We start from the raw sequence: 16,149 nt of genomic DNA, 5'->3' as shown, positions 1-16,149 counted from the left end.
GGTGTCAGGGAAGGAAGGAGGAGAGGGGAGGGGAGGGGAGAGGGATAAGGCAAGAATTGCAGAAGCCAGAGCCTGCAGAGGTCCTGGGACCAGCTGCCGAGGCACAAGGAGCAAGTCATGCCCAAGAGACCCCTGTGGGGAAGGGGGTAGGATGAGGGGTCATGTCATCAGCAGCACATTGGCCTCTGATTTGGGCAGAATTCTTGCAGGCTTCAGAGAGGAGAAGCCTTCATCCATTAGATATACTTCCACGGTGGAAATGTGAGCAGCCTCAGATTTCTTCCTGGCCCCTCCAGCATTTTCTTAGCACAGCCAGCCAATTTCAGCTATTAAGGAAAATTTATTTTTTTATAGAAGGACTTTGGTTCTTATTTCTTCTAAAAGTTTTTTTATTCATTTCATATGATATTTCTGGACACTCTTAGCCTTTTATCTTATACAAAACTCACCCTCTCACACACGTGTGAAATTAAAATTATTATAGCAGGCTATATATTTGTCTTTATATGTGTTATGGAGAGCATTGTGATGGTGTATTATTTTATTATAATGTATAAAAATAATCAAATCATATAGCAAAAAATGTTAGAAAGTAAAGGAAAAACTCACCCACAATTTCAGGTTGCTCACATAAAAACTGTTATAATTTTGGTCTTTTTGTTCCAGTCTATTTTTCATATGCAGACATTCACAGTATTTGCATAATTTTACACCCCTCCTTTTTCACCGATCATTTTGGAAGGCAGCTATGCTCACCACTATACCACCAACGTTCACCGATCATTTTGAAGGCATGTTTCCATTTGGGCACTAGCTCTTTGTCATCATTTAAAATTGTTTAATATACCATTAAGTAGTTATCGCATATTTTTCTCAGCTATTCTACTAGAAATTAAGTGCTGAAGCAAATTCTGATTAATGCAAATTTTGGCATAAAAAAGGACATGATGACTTTAAGGCACAAAGCAAAAAAAAAATCTCTATTAGCTCTAGTAGATAGCTGCTTAGAAATGCTTTTGAAAATAAACCATGGAATATTTGTATAGTAATCACTGTTTTTTATTACTGTGCTACTAGAAATTATAACAGCTAGTATTTATTGATCACTTCCTATATGCCGGGCAGAAGTCTAAGAGCTTTCCAATATTAGTTCATTCATTTCCTCCCCACCTGACAGCAGGAAGGTACTATTTGGAGCCCTATTTTATAGATAATGCCACCAAGACACAGAAGGATGAAGTGACTTGCACAAGTTCACACACCTAGTAAATGGCAAGGTGGGGACTCAAACCCATGCTGGCTGGACCCCCAGTTTGTGTACTTAACCACCATGTCTTCAGATTAGCAGAGGGGCGCCTGGGGCACCTAGTCAGTTAAGTGTCCAACTCTTGATCTCAGTTCAGGTCTTGATCTCAGGGTCATGAGTTCAAGCCCCACGTTTTTATAATGTTTTGTAATAACATTATAAAACATTAAACATTATAACATTATAAAACATATAAACATTAAAAAATAAAATTAGCAGAAAACTCTTACACATTGGAAAGAGTTTGACTTGATGGGTTAGACAGATCTGGGTCCAATTTTGACTCTGTCCCTTATCAGCTGCCCAGGCTCAGGCAAGTTACTTAAGCTCTCTGAAACTTGAGTTTCCTTACCTATAAAATAAAATTAATAGAGTTGTTAGAAGGTACAAATGAAATCATAGAAGTAAAGTGCTTGGCACAGTAGTAGATGCTCAATGAATGTTAGTGCCTTCCTCTCCTCTGATCATCAGTCTGATAAGCAGCAAGAGAAGGAATAAGAGGTCAATTCTCCTTCATTTAGGCTGGAAGAAGAGGTTGATAACAGATGGTGGATAAGCCCAAGCTTTTTCACTTCAATCCTCAAAAAAAAAAAGAAGAAGAAGAGGTGAGATATCAGGATAGGATCATATAACATTAGCCCATTTGTTGGGCAAATGGGAAATCAAAATGGTAAAGGATAAGACATGCTGAAAAATGGTCTAAATTAACCAGATATATTCCAAACTGTAGGTCATCAAGACGTGATGATGTCCCCAGCACTGGACTGTGCCTTGCACACAGTGGGCGCTCATAAATACACATTGAGTGGTGGATGAGCAATGCATTGACACAAAAAGGCTGCATCGCAGACATCGTAAGAGGTTTGCACTTCTTGCAGGCTGGCCTTGGGAAAAACTGTGAAATGGATGAAGTTTGTTTTAACTCTCTGAAAAGTTCCTGAATCCTGTCTCCCTTTTTGGCAACTTCCCTTAGGTTTCCACAGTCTCCATGGTTCTCAAATGCCCCACTTAAATATCTTCACAGGCTTGTCCTCTGCTCTGCTGGAGACCTTGAACCTTTGCATTGCCCTTTCTTTCTTAACCCTTCTACCCTGTCTTCCTCTATCAGAACTTACCTGTCCTTGAGCCAACTAGCCCCACTTTCTAGGGTCCTGCTGGGGAATCTGACTGCCTGAATCAAACTTAAGTCCTATGCCTGTAATGGGCCTAATGTATCTTTCCTCCTAAGTGGCATTTCAGTGCCTGGGGTTTACAGATGACAATATTTTGGAGGCATGACACTTTCGTGCCATGTAATGGGAAATTAACTTAGTCATCTTCCAATGACATGTCTCTGTTGATGGGAATTCCTAGCAACTTGCTCTGCTCTCCACAGCTGCAGCTGAAGAAGTTATGGAGAACATAAAGACAATTAGACCGTTCCACAGAGAGTCATAAGAAGGAGCAAAAAAGAGAAAGAGAACATAAACATTTATCCAGAGCAAGTGAGAGTTGCTTTCATAGGCATTTGCGCTGTGCTTCCCTGAGGACAAGCAGGGCAGGCTTACATCGTAGTCCTGTTTGTCCATTTCTGAGTCCCTTTAAAGAAACTACTCTGCCTCCAAGCACTCCGTGGTGCTCCTAAACTCAAACGCAAGGGTGTGATCAGACATTAAGGGAGGTTTCCCGGAAAAGGCTTAAACTACTAGAAGCCATTAATCAAGGAAAACGTGAGATCCTTTTCTCTAGAGGTTAAGGCAACTCATTTCTCTGAAATGATTTCATTGAGGTTGTTCCCTATGGTAAGTGACTGCCCTAAAAGTTTGCCAACAGCCTTTTCTGATCCTGGGAGCAGACCATTCCACACTGGTAAAAGCAAATTTCTGGAGGAGTGCTTTCCCAGGCAACCTGAAATCACCACTCCCCTGGTGCTTTAACCTAGCACTGAATGGTAAGGATTCTCGTAGGGAGAGGAGAGCCACGCCCCAACATAGTACATATGATTGATGCCCATCTTGTTTATGCTTAGACCCTTCATGCTCTTAGGGATAGTTTTGGCCTTGGGATGGGCTGGGCTCTCCACTACGCTTTGGAATTTCCCATGGCCTTGTGCCATTGTTCTGCTCCTCCTAATCAGGCCTGATGCTGCCATCAAGTCATGACTGTTTGCTATTTTCAGCAGAGAAATAAACAATGCGTGAAATATGATCATTCTCTGTAACATGTAAATAAGCCGAGGAAAAACCACCAGGGCTTCCCCCTCACTCGACTGGCCTTTTTCTGGTTCTTCCCCCTAAGGTCCTTTGCTCAGGCTGGAATGCTTTCCCCTGGCTGATTCTTCAAATAACCGGCTTCTTCTCTTTCAGGTTTGGGTTTAGCTGTTACAGCCTCAGAGAAGTCATCCGTGACTTCACAACCTAAAGGAGCAACGTGATGTCTAATGGCACCCTACTGCTTTCTTTCCTAGGGCCTCCCTCAATCCCAAACTAATGAACTAACATTGTCTATGCGCATACACGTACATGTACATTTGTATGTAACTTGGTGTGTATATTTGCCAACTTATTGCTGGTCTCCTGCACCAGACTCTCAGAACCCTGAAGGCAAGAACAATGTGCGTCTGTTTCATATCCAGAGATAAGCACAAAATAGGAGCCCTCTGTATATTCATTGAATGAATCTGAATGAATGAATGAATGAATGAATGAATGAATATCCATAAATCCTTCATGGGGGAGCAGTAACGCTCTATTGTGCCATGGGGCAGCCACCAGCTACAGGTGGCTGTGGGACGCTTGAAATGTGGCTCATCCAAACTGAAACGTACCGGAAGTGCAAAATATCTCCTGGACTTCAAAGACTAGGGGGGCCTAGTGTATAAGTGTGTAAAAAATATCTGATTAATAATTTTTAGTTTGATTACATATTTAAATCACATCTTAGATATATTGGGTTAAAGAAAATGTAGAATGCATTATTAAAATTAATTTCCCCTGTTCTTTTCACTTCCTTCAGTGTGGCTACTAGAAAACATAAAATCAGAAGATTTTCTATTATATTTTTATTGGCCAGTGCAGGTCTATACCTTTGCAAGAACAATCATGAAGTCAGGATGTTACCTGACTTGTTGTTTAATCAATTTAATGTTGTTTAATCAATTTAAAGAGTAACTTCTTCCCCCATATTTACCAACCTGGACTCTAGTCCTGGATCTGCCAGTAACTTGCTGGGAGGTTGGGGCTGAGACACCTTCCTGCAGGGGTCCGTTCCCTCATATGACGAGGCAAGGACGGAATTAGGTCCTTTGAGCTTGAACAGAACAGTATATAATTCTGTTATTAATTGCTCAGTTTGGATTAGGACAACAGATAAATACTCTTGTGGGATTGAGAGATTTTATAAACCCCTGCTCCCTTTTCCACCCCTTGTCCTTCAGATGCACCCCGCAAGCTGCGTTCCATAAACAAAGCCAAAGATACATTTTTAACAAAAGCTCTGTTTCCCTGGGCTCGAAGTAACCAAAGTTGGTCCGAATAATAATTTGTTCATCAGACTCAAAGAGTTTGGTTTAGCTGCACTTCCAGAGCTGCCTTAGTGGAAGCCGCTGATTTTTCTGCACATGTTCACAGACAAAAACCCCTGAGGTCTTGGCACATGGCGTTTGCCCCATCTGGCTCTGCGAGAGCTCCATGCTGCAACTGGCTTGCCTAAGAGCTGGGTCTAGAGCAGCGCCCAGCATGCCTGATACGTTACAGGATCAATGCCAGCCTCGCTGCCGAAGGGATTCCAACTGGGCTAAATTGCTTAGCAAATTCAAGGGGGTATGTTTTGATTTTAGATTCAGCACCTATTTGGTAAACCTAGAGAGAAAAGGGTGAGGAAACTTTATAGCAATTCATATATACTCATAGATTCTTTGCCAGAGTCGTATTTGTAAAATGTGGCTTTGACCATGTTCGTTGCCTGGCAGGAAAAGTTAAGTGTGACATTCACTTGTCCCCCTCAGGTGGCTGCTCCCTCAACAACGCCCCGCCTCCCTCCTCCGTTCCATCCTGTTGCATGTGGCTTTCTTCTGGCCTGGAGGAGCCCTCCTCCCATTCCACTTGGGAAGTCCAATTCATCCTCCATTGCACAGTTAAAGCATCAGCTTCTCTCTTGAGTCTTCCGGATTCTCCAGATAGGAAATGCAATGCTCCTAATCTGTGCTCTCGTAGGAAAGGCAGAGCGAACATGTACTGAATGTTGATTATTTCAGTTTTGCAGGTATTATCAGATATAATTTCCCAAACAGCCCCCTGAAGTAGGTAGCAGGGAAGAAACCGAGGCACAAAGAGGTTAAATAAATGTCTCCAAGTTACTCTGCCAGTAAGTGTCAGGCTCAGGATGACAATCCAGAGCCTGGATATCTTGATAAGGTGTATATGGCCCCTTCCCCCCAGATGATGGGATTTTTTGAGGGCCTGTACTATGCCTTATTAACCTTTTTATTTCCCGGGAGCATATAATAATGGCTGGCCTACAACAGGTACTCACGAAGTGCCTCTCAATCTAGGAAAAACCCTGTGTTTAAACTTTAAAAAAGTCACACAAAATATTCAATCTTCATCTAAAACTTGCCACTACACAGGTTAGTTAATTCACTTGCTTTCCTTCCCCTGGGGAACATTTTCACACTTCTGCCCAGACAAGGCATCTAAAGCCTAGATGACATCGGGAACTTGATGAAAGTAAGATGCGCACTAAGATGAAGCTATGGGGTATGGTCGTCCCTGACCTCTCTGAAGGACAGCAGGGTCCTTGTGAGGGGGTTCTTTCAGCACAGTCCTGATCACCCATCTACGTCCCCCTTGGCATTTTCACTTTCCTGTGGGTGCTCAGGGGACTCGTTCTGCCTATCACTTTCAGGAATAATTGCAGGATTCAAGACCACAGACATTAGGCAAGATATTACCAGTCTTTCTCCAACTTTTTCTTGGCAAAGATCTGTGGACAACCACAGGTTCTCTCTCCCACCGTCCTTTAGCAGAACCCCAGAATCTTCCTCAACAAAGCCACTAATAATGGATTGGAGTTGACGCTCTAAATGAAACATATTTGCCATCACGAGCAAATATGTGTGTGAGCAAAGCATTTGGAAAAACCCACTCTGGCAAGTCAGCCCTGCAATAGCTGTAGCAGACCCTGCCATGCCCTGCCCATTTGTCCCTGTCATTACAGTTTTAGTGTGCACTTGCTGGACTTCAGCTGCAAGCACCTGCTATCAGAACCCAGGTCGCCACCTCCACACAAAAGGCTGGAGATGCTGGGGATTAACAATAAATGGCCCTGTGGCTGCTGGAAGTTAGTGTATAAATACCCCGGCTTCCTCACCCCTCAGATGTCATTCCTTCTTTTGAAAGATTCTGGTAGCCTCCTTAAACAGGAGGCTCACGTGTGACTGTGAACTTGCTTGATAATGAACCTTTATTCGCTTCTTCTCCTTTTCTGTCTTACTTCTCCGTTCCTCTGCTGCTGTTTTTCCTGGGATCACCTCCCAGATGAGCTGCTTGCACTGAGGGTGGTCTTAGGGTCAGCTCTTGGAGGGACCAAAACTAAGACAATGGTTATATCAAAAGTCTGAGGAATGGAGCCCCAGAGGCGCCCGAGCTGCGTTCAGTGTTTATGGAGAGACTAATGGCTTCTGATGGGAACTCGAGAGTAGGGCTGAGCGTATGAGAGGGTGAGAGGAGAGTGGGGCTGACGTATGGGACAAGGAAAGAAGAAAGGATTTATTCAAGAAGTTAGTTCTGCTGGAAGCTCAGGAACACGGAGCAGCAGCGTCAGCTGTGCAGGAGAGAAATGTGTGGAAGGATGGGAAGCCTGCCACTAAATCAGTGCCTCCTGGGAAATCATGAAATCTGATTGAAACAGACATCCGTACAGCTCTTTTTGTGCTATGTTCTTTTCTTTTGGGGAATTTGCATATTCACTGATTAAAAAGATAGACATAAAGTGTCTTGAAAAATATTAAGAAGTAAGCCATTGTACAAAGCCTTTTGTTTTGAATAGTAAGAACCCTATTTTCTCATTTCCTTTGGAAATCTAATTGAATATTCCTTATGAAAAATGGCTTGAGGATAAGCACTTAAAATACATTGCTTCTAGCTATGCTCCTGTTTTCTTGTGATTATTTACCTACATGGAAATCACATAGATCATGATGATGGCCCTATGACTTACCAAGTGGAACAGTATTAAGGCTATTTTCATTCACTATATTGAATATGCTATCATTTTTCCTGTAAAAGAAATCATTTAGACCCAAATAATTACCCAAAAGTCACTAGATCTTTTGACATAAAAGTGGTAAAAAATCTTTTAAGTGATATGGGGTGCCTGGGTGGCTCAGACGGTTAAGTGTCTGATTCTTGATTGCAGCTCAGGTCATGATCTCAGGGTCCTGAGATCGAGCCCCGCATGGGGCTCTCCGTTCAGTGGGGAGTACACCTGAGATTCTCTCTCTCACTCCTCCCAGCTCTCTCTCACTTGCACACATTCTCTCTCAATATTAAATAAATAAAATCTTAAAGAAGAAAAAAGAATAGGTGATGTAGAAAAACCAAGAGTAGAGTAAGTTCAACAAGAATCAATTGCTATGAGATTCATGAGAAGAAGTGAATAAAGTTTCATTATCAAGCAAGTTCATAGACGTGAGCCTCGTGTTTAATGAGGCTACCAGAATCTCTCAAAAGAAGGAATGACATCTGAGGGGTGAGGAAGCCGGGGTATTTATACACTAACTTCCAGCAGCCACAGGGCCATTTATTGTTAATCCCCAGCATCTCCAGCCTTTTTGTGTGGAGGTGGCAACGTGAGTTGCGATAGCAGGTGTTTGCAGCTGACCCCAGTTTGTCTAGCTTTGTGTTCCTTGTCTTTTCTGCTCGGGGGAGGAGGAGACCCCAAAGACTTTATTTGTGCAATGACTGGGATGTGTTAGAATGGGCTCTGGCTTGAAGAGAAACAAAGAGGAGGCAATGAAAGGCAAGCATGGGGTGCTCAGAGTTACTGAGTCCATCCCCCTGCACCGCCCACCCCCCTAGCCTTGAGCAAGCCCTCTGCTCAGGACCATACTCACACAGTCTGGGAATAGTCAGGGTGTCCAGCGAGGCTGTGGTCCAGCTAACACATGGTGCAGGAGAAACTCGAACCCAGGACTATCTGGACCAAATCTTGCCCTTTCTACTCCATAGTACAAAAGATAGAGAGAAAGCTGTAAAAGTCCCACTCAAGATAGACTCGGTGACAATGTGCTTAACCCCAAAGCACTGATGAGGGTGTGCTCCATGGTTGGGGCAGCAATGCCCCATTGGGACAATATGGAGGAGAGGGAAAGGGGAGGGCACACCCCAAGGGGTCACTCTATGAAAGATAGAGGGAGACGTGGGGGGGACATGAAGAGAAGGGGTGCTTGGCTACTGGCCTTGGTTCTAATGCTGTCTGGACATGATTTTCCACACAAGTGATGATCCAGCAGTGACAGGTGCACAACAGATCTGGCCAACCCCTCAGGACTCCTGCATTCACCCACCAGCTCTTTCCCAACTTCATATCTTTCTTTGTTCACGCCGTCCCACTGCCCAGAGCATCCTTCCCATGCTCTCCACTTGGCTGGCTCCTAACTCCATGACCTAGCTCAGGCATCTCCTTCTTCTAGAAGCATCCCCAAACCCCAGGCCTGGACTCTGTGCTTCCATGTCTTCCATATCAGCCTGGAGTACCAATAAACATTAAGTGGACATTGTATCTTTCAATGTCTGTCACCTCTTATAAGTTGTGAGCCCCTTTAGTCAGACACAGTGTCCCTTCCATGTTTCTTCCCCAGGGCTTGATTGCATAGCAAGTACTCAACAAACGTTTGCTTCTTAGAACTACATCTAGCTACATCACATCTTCTTTTAGGCAGTTTCCACTTACTCTTTGCTCAGTAGAAGAAAATTGTTCTTCCAAATGCTGCTCTCTTCTGTCACTTTCTTAAACAACACAGTTAGCAATGCTCATGATATCGGTAGGCATTGACAGAAGGATCTGGGCAGAACACTTCACTCAGAGCCTGCTTCTTTTACCCGTCTCTCAGACTGGCAGATTGCCATGAAATGTTGCCCTGAAACGTTTGACAGTCACTGTGACTCCCCAACTGCTGTCCAACTTGCACTGACTTCGGTCTGGCACTTCACAGTTACACAAGGCAGATGACTGAGGCCCTGTGGGGGACATTCAGGCATCCACATTTTTTAAATCTTCTCAGATCGTTATGATGGGCAGCCATGGCTGGGCACCGTTACCGCAATCTAGGCCCCTTGGTCTGCTCAGTACGGTCTGTCAGACTGTGAAGAGAGACTGTTTTTCTTTGCTGAAGGACCTGGACCATTTCAGAAGGGAACTGCAATGTTCTTAATGTTCCACATGCCCTGACGGTGAATATTCTGCCTCAGTCCCTATCAGATATGACATCTGCTTTTGCCTCCTGAGGCAAGGGTGATGAACCCTAATCCAGTGCAGGTGGACAGACAGCCCCAGGACTTTATTGAGAAGGATGGTGCGGAGCGTATCCCTGTTCCCCTGCAGTGTGGGAGGTCGAGGGCGCCACAGTGTCACGGAGCTCCATGCAGAAACTGGGCTATGCTTCGATTCTGACAAAAGGAAACCCTGAGTTACAGATTTTCCTCCTCACTTTTTATTCTCTACTTTTTGGTGAGCATTACTGCACAGGGTGCCATTAGAATAGCTGAATTTGGGGCGCCTGGGTAGCTCAGTCGGTTAAACATCTGCCTTCAGCTCAGGTCATGACCCCAGGGTCCTGGGATCAAGGCCTGAGTAGGGTTCCCTGCTCAGCAGGGAGACTGCTTGTTTCACCCTCTCCCACTGCCCCCCCCAGCTCATGCTCTCTCTCTCTCACTCACTCTCAAATAAAATCTTTTAAAAAATAAAATAAAATAGCTGAATTTAGTTCTCTATCTCTGATAAAAAAAAAAATCTTAAACTGCTGTGAGTTTTTAGGCTTCTTGTGGCTCCCTGTCAGCCCACAGGACTGTCCTTCTCTCTTAAGCATTCCTGATTACAAGTCTTACTGCACTTACATAGCAAATAACCGCGTGATCATCCCTGTGACTTCTAAAATGAATACAATCTACAGAATGGAAAACCCTGCCAGATGTCTGAAAATAAGTTCTGTAAGTTTCTGGGTTCTCTGTCATGTCCTCTCATGTCCTCTCAGGCTGCAGCAAAATGGTCAGATAAGGCTAGAAGTGACCAATCTCTGCTTCCCTTGGGCTTTGAAAAGAAACATGGGCTTTCAAATCACACAGACCTGGGCGTCAGGCTGGGTCTTGCCATTTACCACACGCAGAAGGAGGGCTTCCTTTAGCCCTTTTAAAAAGTCTGTAGAAATGTGATCTTACTGGTGCCCTTGGGTTTGCCCTTTGGGAGTGCCGACCTTAGCACAAGGGGGTCCCATCCATCAGCCAGGGGGGGACCATCTTCCTCTGGTCATGGACAATGTGCTGGACTCTGCTGAGTCATGGCCCACTGAATGGAGAGATGTCCCTCCCTGCAGGCGCTTCAGAAGAGAGGGGGTCAAACAAGCCTCCTGTGCTTCCTGCCTCATGGTTATTAAACTTGGCTGCACGTTGGAACCACCCGGAGGCTTTCAAAACATCCTGATCCCAGTCCCAACCCAGATCAATTCAATTCTGGGGATGAACATCTGGCATCAGGACTTTTTGTAAGCTGCTCATGTCATTCCAGGCTGCAGAGCTTAAGTGCCTCTCCTTAGGTCTAGTTTCTTTGCTCTTCTCAAAATTCTTGATCAGATTGTGCAGGTAAGACTTTTTCTTTACTGAAGTATTGAGACCATTTCAGAAGAGAATTGCAATATGATAAAAGAAAGATTAAACTCCTTGTCAATTTGTACTTCACCTGAGTCTCTCAGGAAGGCACTCGAAGACCCATCATGAAGAAGAGGTCTCCAATTCCTGACCTTACCACTCTAGCAGTCATGGTCAAAGGACATCCTTCCTAGAGCTCTCCATCCAAAAGTGTATGTGCTGCTCTAGGAGAAAACCCACTCCCATTCACAGGGTGGCCCCCATGTCCTGGACCCATCCTGACAGCCTCCATACTTCTTCCTCCCCTAGTTATTCTAGAGTAGCTCCTCTGGTGCTCCATCCAGGGACAGTGGTGTATCTGTGGGACCACATCTTACAGCAAAAGAGATCCATGTCCCATTGTCTTTCCACTTATATGAACTATATAGGTGTGCTGGTCTCTATGACCAAAGGATCCATTACAATCAGTCAATGATACCCCAAATAGGAGATGTAGTATTTGTAGGATTGTCTAATCAAATAGTAAGATAGCAATCCCAATAGTTGTGAGATGTCTTTTATGCTTTATCTGGGAACACCCACCAGGACTTGTTGAATGCTTACATTTCCCGGGGGGTGGGCGTGGGCAGCTCTTCTCACATCACCAGATTTAAAAAAAAAAAAAATTGTAATAGAATTTATTTTTTAGGGGTACCTGGGTGGCTTGGTCAGTTCAGCGTCCGATTCTTGATCTCAGCTCAAGTCCTGATCTCAGGGTCATGAGTTCAGCCCCAGCATGGAGTCTACTTAAAAAAAAAAAAGAATTTATCTTTTAGAGCATTTTTAGGTTTACAGAAAAATCGCACAGAAAGTACAGTTTGCAAATACCCCCTTTCCTCCCACACAGTTTCCCCCTATTATTAACATCTCCCATTTGTGTGGTATACTTGTTAGAACTGATGAACTACTGTTGATGTGTTATTATTAACTGAAGTCCATAGTTTACATTTAGGGATCACTGTGTTGTATATCCTATGGGTTTGGACAAATGTGTAAGGACACGTACCCCTCATTACAGTATCATAAGGAAGAGTTTCACTGCCCTAAAAATGCCACCTATTTCATCTACTCCTCCCTCCCCTTGCACTTCTGGCAACCACGGATCTTTTTTACTGTCTCTATAGTTTTGTCTCTTCCAGAATGTCCTATAGTGGGAATCATACTGTGTGTAGCCTTTTCCTACTGGTTTCGCCTGGCCATATACATTTAAGCTTTCTGTGTCCCTTCATAGCCTGATGTCTCATTTCTTTCATTGCTGAATACTATTCCATTATTATCACAGTGTGTATATCCATTCGCCCATGGAAAGACATCCCGGTTTTCTCTCAGTGTTTGGTAATTATGAATAAAGCTTCTTAAAACATTTGTGGGCAGGTTTTTGTATGACATAGCTTTCTATTCAATTCATTCAATTGGGTAGATACCTATGAGCACAATTGCTGGATCATATGATAAGACTATGGTCTGCTTCGTAAGAAACTGCCAAACTATCATCCAAAGTGGCAGTACCCTTTCTCATTCCTACAAGCAATGAATGAAAGTCCCTGTTGGTCTACATCCTCACCAGCATGGTGTGCGGCCAGTGTTCTAGATATTCACCATTCTAACTGGTGTTTAGTGCTATCTCATTGTTGTTTTAACTTGCAATTGCCTAATGACTTATGATGTGGAGCATCTTTTTATATGCTTGCTCACCATCCATGACTCTTCTTTGGTGAGGTGTCTGGTCGGGTCTTTGCCCATTTTTTAATTTAGTTGTTTGCCTTCTCTTGTGTGTTTTAAGAGTTCTTTGCATATTTTGGATACATATAGTTTGCCTTCTCATTCTCTTAATGTGTCTTTAACAGAGCCATTCTTAATTTCAATGAAGTTGAGCCTAACAGTTCTTTTTTTCATGAATTCTGCTTCTGGTGTCGTATCTTAAAAAGTTATCACCAGCTCAATCCTTTACAACTTTTATAGTTTTGTGTTTTACATGCAGGCCCATGATCCAGTTTGAATTAAGTTTTGTAAAAAGTATAAAACTCTGTGCCCCAGATTCATTTTTTTGCATGTGGATGTCCAGTTGTTCCAGCACCATTTGTTGAAAAGAGTATTTTTTTCTCCATTGAATTGCCTTTGCTTTTTATCAAACGTCAGTGGACTACCATGGTGTGGGTCTATTTCTGGGCTATGCTGAACCCCCTTTCTCTGCCGTGTAAGGAAAAGACAATTTGGCAAGATTCTGTATCTTTTCACCAATTTTTGTTTTATAAAACAGTCTCATCTCAGTAGATATTTAATTCTGTTCTTGTTCCCTTGTTTGTTTTAAAGTCCCTCTCTTTTCCACTTCACTGGGTTTAAGGCCTTGGGGAAGAAGTGAGTTTATTTGATATCTGTTTCCTCATCTACGGAATAAGAATGATTATTCAGGCCTCGTAGGGTTATCCTGGGGAATAAATGACATAATATATCTAAAGTTCCTGCGAAAGAGATGCTGGATAAACAGCAGTGATTCTAATTCCCATTAAGAGAGAGAACGAGTCATGCCACATTCTAGTCATAGTGACACCTCATTTTACATTGAACTTGGGGATAAAATGGCATGTATGGAATCACACCACAATACCCAACATATATTAGATTCTCAACGGACATTTATTAGATGTAAGTCGAATTGTGGCAAAACATTTTATCCAGGTAGTTTGTGTCCCTTCAGAATGCCCAGTGACGCCTTGCATTCATCAGACTTGGTTAGCCTTGTCAGGGACAATGAATGCTTTTGTTGGGCTAATAAATAACATTAGCAAGAGCTGGGTGAAGATTTTACACTACTCCTGAATCTCTGGTCTCCTTGCCACCAAGTGGGCTGTTCCACATTGAAAGTCGAAGCCAAGAAGCCACTTTCCAGCTCTAGGGATATTCCTTGAATTCACTCCCAGTAACCACACCCCATGTCCTTCAGCACACGTCTCTCTGATTCTACCTTTTCTTTAGTTTCTTATTTCAGTTCCTATGGAGTATTTTGTTTTGTTTTTTTTTTTAAAGATTTTATTTATTTATTTGAGAGAGAGAGAGTGAGTGAAAGAGAGAGTAGGAACAGGGGGACGGGCAAAGGGAGAGGGAGAAGCCGACTCCCCGCTGAGCAGGGAGCCCGATGTGGGGCTGAATCCCAGGACGCTGGGATCATGACCTGAGCTGAAGGCAGATGCTTAACCCACTGAACCACCCAGACACCCCACCTACGGAGTGTTTTTAAGCACCCTCTTCTCTAAGTCTTTCCTGCTTTCTCCTCCACTCTCCCTCGCAGTGAAACTTCTTATAGTATAAGGAGCTAGCATCTCTCTGTGGCTGCTTATGGGGAACTCGGGGAAGTCATAGGAAGTAATGGTCGAGGACAGAGGTTCTGGGGTCTGACTGTCCCCATCTCCAACCCAGCTCTGCCACACACTGGCTGCATGACCTTGGGCACTTGAGTTGACCTCTCTGGGTCTCTGCATCTTCATTTGCAAATCGAAGATGATAGTCATTGCGCCTTTCCCATAGGATCAGCGGCACATTGAAAGTATTTCACGGGAGTAAATTGCTTGGTGTAGTTCCTCTCTTATGTCAAGATCTTAGCAACCATCACTGTCATTAAGCAAAACAAGGAAAGGGCCTCTGTGTAACATTGTGACACTTTCAGACTATGCCCACACAAGTGTCAACATTATTCATACATACCGGACAGACAAAATATTTGATGAAAATGTAACATTTTTAGCTGGAAGGGATTAGAAGATCAGGGTGTCTGATGCTTCCATTTTGGAAGAGAGCACAGGTGAGATGTTGGGGCCATGCAAGGTCACACAGGGCTAGGATGCCGACTCAGGCCCTCCCAGCACAGCTAGCCTACCTCCCACCCCAGGACAGCCAGGGTTCCACACCCGTCACTGCTCAAACCCCTGTGAAGTCCAAGGCACAAGTATTCCCCGTGTCCCCTCTGATTCTTTTTTTTTTTTTTAAAGATTTTATTTATTTATTTGACAGAGAGATAGAGAGCACAAGTAGGCAGAGTGGCAGGCAGACGGAGAGGGAGAAGCAGGCTCTCTGCTGAGCAGGGAGCCGGACACGGGGCTCGATCCCAGGACCCTGGGATCATGACCTGAGCCGAAGGCAGCCGCTTAACCGACTGAGCCACCCAGGCGCCCCTCCCCTCTGATTCTAACCACTTCAGACTCACCCCAATGCCATGGTGTTGTATTATTTACTCGCTTACAGTGTTGACTTCATCCCCTAGAATATTCTCTGGGACAAAGACTATTTCTCCTTCCTCATTCCTCTGTATCACTAGCCCGGTACAGGCATAAGGAAAAGTTACATGAATGGCGCCATACGCGCAAATTGCTTAAAATTTGACAGGTGGGGTGGGGTAAGACAAGAATCTACGAACTCAAAAAGTGACTCAAATAACCATAACCCAGTGCCATTTGGGAGGTATCGACAGAGTGCCCGAGTTCCAGGGAGGCCTTAGCTGTCCTACAAATTGTGGCTCTTGTTCTCTTTTTGGTGTTTCTGCATGGGCACTGAGCCCTCGGGAATTGCTGTCCTTGTTACCTCTGGATGTAGTGGAAACAGGAAACAAGTGGCAACTGGCTAAGCCCTCAGTTGTCAGGTGGGTAAGCAGCTGCCGCAGGCGAGGCCGGCCAGGAAGCGCCTGTGCCTGGCAGGGAGAGAGGGGGCTCGGGCCCCTCAGGAATGCTGTGTACTGAGGTGGACTTCTGCTTGCTGACATCTTCTCATTGTCTACAGAAAAATATGACACTGCTTGTTGCTGATCCTCTTGGTGGCCATTTTATGGGGGAGGGGTTTGGTGCCATCTCAGTTAACCAACCAGGCTAAGGAGTGAGGTCTTCTGGTAACAACAGCCCTCAGCTAACTGAGGGAGTGTGCACACGTGCAGAGGCCCAGTGTCAGCAAGGCTACCCCTCACACAGGCACACC

Source organism: Callorhinus ursinus, unplaced genomic scaffold, assembly GCF_003265705.2.
Source record: "Callorhinus ursinus isolate GAN/ISIS: 27379988/994484 unplaced genomic scaffold, GSC_fseal_2.0 scaffold11, whole genome shotgun sequence".
Lineage (NCBI taxonomy): Eukaryota > Metazoa > Chordata > Mammalia > Carnivora > Otariidae > Callorhinus > Callorhinus ursinus.
Note: the sequence above shows the minus strand (reverse complement) of the source record.